The sequence below is a fragment of the Strongylocentrotus purpuratus genome, unplaced genomic scaffold (genome assembly GCF_000002235.5).
Source record: "Strongylocentrotus purpuratus isolate Spur 01 unplaced genomic scaffold, Spur_5.0 spur5_scaffold_5, whole genome shotgun sequence".
Taxonomy (NCBI): Eukaryota; Metazoa; Echinodermata; class Echinoidea; order Camarodonta; family Strongylocentrotidae; genus Strongylocentrotus; species Strongylocentrotus purpuratus.
The window spans coordinates 39275254-39283420 of NW_022145611.1; positions in this window are offsets into that span (position 1 = coordinate 39275254).

Genomic DNA, 8167 nt, shown 5'->3' on the forward strand with positions numbered 1-8167 from the left:
ATTTCCTAAAAGGGCTGTATTCTGACATTGTACACGGCTTGTTGTGATGAATATATCTGGAGCTTTGACTGCCATTTGAGATGATGAAGCTAATCCTGTATTCTTGTCTTCAAATTGACTTATGATCAAGATTCGTCACTGCAGTTAGAATCAATCCTCTGTGGAGGTGTAACAATCTGGCAAGTCATTCAGGTCTGGCCAGGCACAGAGGGCCCAGCCCAGACTGCAATCCAATCCAGATCAAACACGGTCAGGCCAGCAAGAATATGAAACCATCATTCTGTATGATAATACCCTGTATTATTTCCACTTTGAAACCTGAGCTCTACTCCATCTTACCAGATACAAAGACTGGTAACAACGAAAATACTCAGATATCAAGATTCTGGCTAATAAGCTTTAGATAGTTGTCTTCCGCAAACCATTTTTATGCTTGAGGAAAAGACAGATTTATAAAAAAATACTATTATTCAATCTTTATATGTTTGTTCATCATTGTTTTAAGTGTTTTTTGTTTTGTTATGAAATCCTATTGAAAATTATCATTAAAAATATAATTGAAGATTATCATTAGAAAATATAATTGAAGGAACAATTTCTTGAAAGCTTATTAAAAGACTGGGTAGGTAGACTATCCAGCTGACCTATGAAATATAAATCTAGTGGGATACTGAAATAACCAAATTTTCTCTTATCCTTTCTATTCTACATGAAAAGACATGAGGGATTTGAAATTTGGGGATAGAGTGGGGATTTTAGAGGTCAATTGTAAGGGGCTCCATCATGGTTGAGTTCGCCAAAAGCCCTAGGTCTGCCAATGTGCCCAGTTTTGCGTATTGCACGGTTGCAGGTCACCGTATGCTGCTAAATGTGCTCTACAGTGCTGCAAGTCTGTATTATGCAGTGTTGGTACGATCTAACCGTGGGTTGTGGAGAGTTTAGAGGAAAGTTCAGCAGTAAAAACAAGCTCCTTTGACAGGTCACTGGAGGTGATTTATATACCTCTTTCCCCATTTCAAGCTTGTTCATAAAATGAGCGCAAGCCTGGGCATTGCTTTCATATATAAAAAGTGAAACGTATCCCTGAATTTTCAAATAGTTTTTATTTGTAGAGACAGTATTTCTATTTAACTTTCCATCTTTTAAAGTTGGTGTCTGATTCCAGGCGGATGTCATATGATTTTGATGTAATCACACACTATTCACGTGATAACAGTTATATCGTATGCAGGATTAATATTTGGAAGAAAAGGGTTTGTTCACAAATTTCATATTTATTGAAAGGCTTTTGTAAGAGCTTACACTACAGCATTGGCGAAATGACTGTGATTTGTGAAGGCTGTATGTTTCATTAATTAGATATGAATGTAGATTCTATGATGAATTATCAGACTGAAACAAGGACTGCCTTACTGATTACTATGCACAATGAGGGGAAGTCTAAGGTCACTATTCATTTCCCTGTATGTAACAGTCAACATGAATACACACAATGACATCAAACACAATTGACTACAGTAAAATAAAATTATACTTTTTTTATGGCTGCTGCTGGTAGTTATTTTGTTTCATATGGGAAAATTAATTTCTATCATCAATTTGCCCTTATCCCACTGAGTTTATGGTCTAAAGAATAATAACACACATTTTCCATAGACCCCACAGAGTTTTCTGAGGTTTAGTAGTCAATGGGTTAAAAAAATTGTAACTCTTAGTCTTATGTAGCACTAGCAGTTGGATGTTTCCATCTGTAGCATTTATGGCTGGCTGGATGTAAGGAATGATAGCACTATGTCCCATATGGTAGGGATAGAAGGCTCAGACAAGGGCTTGACTGCAAGCATTTACTACCCTGGCAAATACACAAAGATGTGTGCTCTACATGCTGGCTGTATGTAGCATCTGTTAGGATGCTGTGGGACCACTAAATCAACATAATTGGTTGTAATCGACTAACATTAACAGTCACTGTGATTTGAAGTAAGAAATTGTCCTATATCGTAGCAACATGTTGTTATGTTAAAAGAAATGTCGTGCCCAGATAATAGAATACATGGTGGGGCAGTGCCATCTTCTTGGGATGTGGTATGTACCTGTGAACCCTGATGTAGACACAGATCATTTGCAAAAGTATTTTGATATTTTAGAGGGTCTTCTGACTTCAAGGAATGGAAGGGGGGCTGGGGCTGGCAAACACCAAATCCATCCTTTGTTGGACATTTTCTATTAATCTTTGCTCTGTAACGACTGAAGTACAACCTTGTTGCAATATCCCCTGATCTGATGCAGAAATAAGCTGCGGTAGATGATGGGCGTTGCTATACCCCTAGCACACCATCCATCTTGTCCAGACTTTCTTTTCTTGCTCATTGTGTACCTAAAGGTTAGTGCAAACATATGCACATCTATAAATGGGACTGGGAATCCATCAGCAAATGTGTTTGTCTACATCATTATATTACTTATCTTTGAATTTGAAACCTGGCTCTCGCTCTGCACGAGTAACATGCTACAAAATTATTTAGTGGGTTTTTGTTCTCTCCAGCTCTCCCCAAGATGTTCTTTGCATAATGATGGCATATTGACACGCTTTGCTCATTGAATTATCTATAAATTTCTCTCAACAAATTTAAATCCATGCTATATTGTGATAGGATAAAATTTAACCAAAAACACAGAATGTTGTAATAGCCTACATTTTTTCAAAGAGGAAGCAATTCTTTTAGTACTGTACTTTTTGTGCTGCGTAAAGATTAAATCAGTTAAATTTTGGCCATCACAAGAAGTGGGTTATTGATGTAGACAAATGCTTGTGTACCTTTACAGCTTATTTTATGTATGTTATTACCGAAGAAAGAAAGAAATCGATCAGTAGCTCAACGGTGTCTGACAGTGAAGTCTAGAAAGTAAACAGGTTTCCTTGCATAATTTGAATAATAGGACAGCGCTAACGCTTACATTTCACAGATGAGACATACGTGACATACATTCATAATTCCTGCAAGGTTCTACAGAATTTGATGTTGGTTGCAAATGAGACATAGTACCTTTAATGTGACAGAATAGAGGCTGCACTTGTGTAAGAAAGGAGAGTGCATTTATGTAGGTAATGAAATGTGCAGACAGGTTTATAATAGAGAGACAGACAAGAGAGAATTGAGTCAGAATGCTTTCTATTGAAGTTAACTACACTTCATCAACACCTCCGGAATGGAAGCTTTAATTCAATCAGTTGATGAGTGCTGTGTGGGTTTGGATGGGGTCCCCTATAACCACTGCTTCACACACACACTTGTACTCTTGCTAGAAAATGAAGTAGTAATTTGATTTGGGAATGCAGGATTTACGTAGCATTGAGCCCAGGAAAACCCAGGGCCTTTTCAGTATAGCATCCCCCCCCCCCTCCTTAAGCGTTTCCTTGCTCTCGCTTGACCTTTCTTAATGCACTGCCGAAGAAGCAAGGGTATCTGGTGACCTGGCATGAGCTCATGCATATTCATGACAGGGTGGATATGATGCTAATGAGAGGGGAGGTTATGGGTGAAGTGTGATGGAATCATTACATGCTGTTACAGTGAGCTTCAAGATCACACCTGCCAATAAACCTAGGTCTAGTTAACCATTTTTAAAATGTAGGCCTACCTATTATAATATGTCTAGTTGTCAGACCCAGAGGCCTTACCAATGCTGACCACTCAAACATATTTTTAAAACGTTTTAAAAGATTTTTAATTTAAAAAAAATCCTCTTGATTGATACAAATGTTTGTCTTGTATGACAAATGATAACAAAGCGGTGTGGTTTCGTTACATTTATCATGAAGTCACAACCAAATTGGGTACCGAAACTTCTCCTTCCTCTAATTAGCTGAACTAAGTATGATATTACTTTTCCATGTAACTTCTGTAGACTGCATGCTATGTTCTTGTAGGCATACACTTACAATATATCTGTTTGGAGGATTTTCTTGATCATTACAAAAATAAAGATTGAGTCCTTTTATTTAAGTTTCATTGATTGTCAAGGTTCACATATTTTGTGCATACATGTCTTGGTGCAAAAAATAGGTTATGAGGTAAAAACACACAAAAAGACTGCCATACTGAGGGATGGATATGGGTTGCTGATAACTAGGCTTGGCTTGGCTTCATCAATATAAGGCCCATTTCCTTGAGCATACATCTAGCAAAGCAAGATGTCCTATAGCTCACCCTGGCTAGCTGCGCACTATCTACCTACCAATCTCCAGGCATCCGTTTCCCATCTTCTCATTAGCTTCTGTTCACACTATTTCTTCCTATTTCTAGAGCAACTTGCTCACATTTGAGAGACCCTTTCTGCTCCTTTTGTAGAGCTCACATTGATTGCTATACTTCTTGGAAGTGAGTAGTTGTCAAATATGCTACATGGGAAGTATTGAACATTTTGGATGTTCATTATTTTATTCCAACTTCATTTTAATGTAGATTAACATCATGAAGATGCCCCTCTCTTCCTCATAAACTTTGAATGCTTTGTTTGTTAGCAGGAATTGTCTTTTTGTATATCTTAACAAATTGAACCCTGGAGGGAAAACAATGATAAAAATTTTCTGCTTACTTTGAAATATCACAAGGAAATTTAGCCATAACCCCATTCATGCTTCCAAGAAATGAGGGAGTGATTATGTAACCCATATCATAGTGGAAAGATACAGTATCCATGCTTTATTATGATGTGTATGTAGGTGCCTAGGTGGTGTTTATTACAGAAGATTCATTAGTGAACACGCTCTTGTAAGTACCTGGCAGATGGCAGCATCAAGCCCAGTCATATATCATGCTGTATTGCAAGTGTCTACCCTCGGAAAGCTAGCCCGATTTACGAGCAATTTGCTTAGAAGCTCCTGCAGCCAGGGGCCCGCGTAATCAGCTCCCAAACTGTAAATTTTCCATCAAGTGTCCAACAGCCTGTGATGTGCCTAACGACACTGGCACCCTTCCTTCCTTCCTCCCTCCGTCACTCCGTCTCCTTCTTATTGCGTTAGCGTAAACACCGAGTAATGAATTCGCGGATGCACCGTGTGTTTCCCAGATTTACTGCTTGGTCTGTCAATTGCATGCAGATTTATTATGGCTCAATCTGCTGTAGTAGATACACCATCTCATTATATCGGGCTCATCAGGGGGATAGTGTCTATTTTAGGGGGTTTTCTTCAATGATTTTCTCAATAGAGTTTTAATCAAGGCATATATATATGTTACACAGGCTTCCTATGCCTGCGCCGTTCAATTAATTAAGATTAGTAAACACGGAGATCCATTAAAATACATAAGTCTGAAACATATATTTTGTGCCAATGATAATTCCAAGAGGTATTTATTAATATTCAGTGTCAAAGGTACACGATAATAAATTCCAGTGTGACAACTGGCATTTCGATTTCAAACAACAATATTACAAAAAACAGCTACATGCAAAGCTTTACAATGTTTATTACAAGAATGATAGCAAAAGAGCAAAGTAAACTACACTGTACAGTAGAAACATATCATTAGGGAATAGAAGAAAGAATAGATGTTCATATGAAGTACAAATGATAAAACACAAGTCGTTCGTCAGTAAGCACTAAATACATCGATCAGGCGGAGAGCGTTGCCTGAACAACGACAGCAGTCCCAACTCTTGTCCCGAGGGAAATGGAAGTGGAACCATGGTGGAACCATGGTGGAACTGTTAAGAAACAAAATCAAGGCAGGTCTTAAAAAGCTGAGACATAGTAACTTCTGGGGGAAGTTACATCACACGTCTATCTGCCTTGAAGTCTAAACTTGCTCTCCTACTTAATCAATAATAATTCTTCTTTATATGGAACACAGTAATTCAACAAAAGTATTTATCGTCTTACAAGTAGTTATTGGACTATCACTAAACTATCTAATCAAAAGTATTTTACAATGACTGAAATATCTATAAATAGGTCTGGCTTGTGAAAAGTAGTATCTTAATTCATACTTAGTCACAACCATCTTGTATCAAAAGTTAATGGATAAACACATGAAAATATAACAATGGTTTTCCAACGTAAGGAGAATCACACTAAACAATATCATACAATTAATTCAAATTGCATTAAGAACTTGTGATATCTCTATAATTTACTAGAATAGAACATGAATATACTTTTAGGAAGGTGGGTGTTCGCTTACCTGTTAAGAAACAAAATCAAGGCAGGTCTTAAAAAGCTGAGACATAGTAACTTCTGGGGAAGTTACATCACACGTCTATCTGCCTTGAAGTCTAAACTTGCTCTCAATGAGAAAGCCAATCTTTCTTCCAAACCAGGCAAACAACCCACTATTCCCCATCCCCAAGACAAAGGGGTACCAGTAAGTGTATCCACTGGTCATTCATGATTTATGTACTCTACGAATAAAGGAAGTGGTCTGGGTTCTGACATAAACAAGGCCTATAGGACAGGGGTCTCTTTGTTCCCTTCACCAGTAGCATATACCAGAGAGGTGATCTTAATAGAAACATAGTTTAAAGGTACACTTTAAATAGGGGTTCAACATTTAAAGTAATATAAGCTTACTCAAAAATAGAAAAATAGTTTACTCAAAAAATAGAATATACCTTAATAAACAGGGTCTGACATATAATATATATATTATAGTGATCATAATGATAATATCTCGGTCATGGTAGACTGCCTCCATGAAGTGAGAAATGCAACTGAGGCAATCCTACAATATTAAAAAAAAAGCCAATTGGAAATCCATTATGATCTCATTTTGTTCAATTCATTTAAAATGAGGGAAGGAAATAGTAGTATAAATTATCCTCTAATATATCAGGTAGTGTTCCTCCTGCCAACTAAAATATGTAATTCAGCAATCTTGTAATCAGCATCAATTTATCACAGGAAATATGTAACATTTAGAGTTCACGTTTGTTAATTGTGTGAAGCGATATGGTTCAATTTTCCCACACCGATATGGCAGTAAGGTGAGAGGAACCCTTTCAGAAAGTGCATTAACATCATCTGCACAGATTTACGTCAAATTAGTCAAATTTGTGGCCGGAGATCATGGCATTGGGACAAAGGAAGAGTGCAGAGTTGAACTTGGTCCACCAATGACTTGATGAGTTCCTGTTGTTTAGAATGGGTCCTTGTATCTCAGGTAGGTAGTATAATGATTCATGAACTCATTGAACTTGATGTATATACAGATATATAATCATCATTGTCAACATTGGAATTAATGGCAATTGAAACAAGTCTGCATAGTATTTAAAATACAGATTAATTAGTTCTGACAAGGTGACATTTAAATTGGAGAATTTATATTTATTCCTTTTTTTGGTTAAATGGTAGTAATCAGCATCAGTTAATCTTAAAAAGTATAGTTCCAATAATGATGAAACAAAATGGACTTACTTAACTTTCTCTGCATTTTCATTCAATACAGAATCCCAGAAGGAATTCCAATTACAAAAAGTGACATGAAGAAACAACATGACAATGTCCCTTCCCTTAGTAGATATGTGGAATTCTATTGAAGCTGAACGTTTGGTTGTAAGGCATTGTTGGTAACTGAGCATGTCTAGGTACTTTCAGAACTTAAATCCATCAATAGAAATGTAATTTATTTCTTTGACAAATTAAGTTACAGCCCTCTATTGGACCCTTCTTTCTTTCTTTCTTTCCTTTTCGTTCAAGCTCTGTCTTCTTCTCCTGTGGGTGTATAACCCCAAACATGTTGGCCTAGAAATAGTAGGGCGGTATACCTATTTCTGGAAACGTATTTGATTTTTGCGTGGCCTAGCAAGGCCCAGTTTCAGAGAACTAAGTGGATTTAGGGCAATTGGATGGGATAAAATGCTTTCCATTATTGAGAATCATGTGGAAATAGACAATCACACTGAATTGAAGCTGAATCGCATATTCGTTATGGAAAATAAAAGGAGAATATGTGTATTCCATCCAGTCATCAGGTGTAAACTAGATGCCTTAATATGTTTTTGAAGCATTTGCTTGCATTTGCTTATCAATTTTTCATAACTATGTCTTTTTAAAGTGTGAGCTAAGAGATGTGACGCAGTCGAAGAATGTAACTGCAGTAGAATTAGTGAATGATTTGTAACAATGTTAGTGTGTGTCTGTGAAGTTTAGGATTAGATGTTC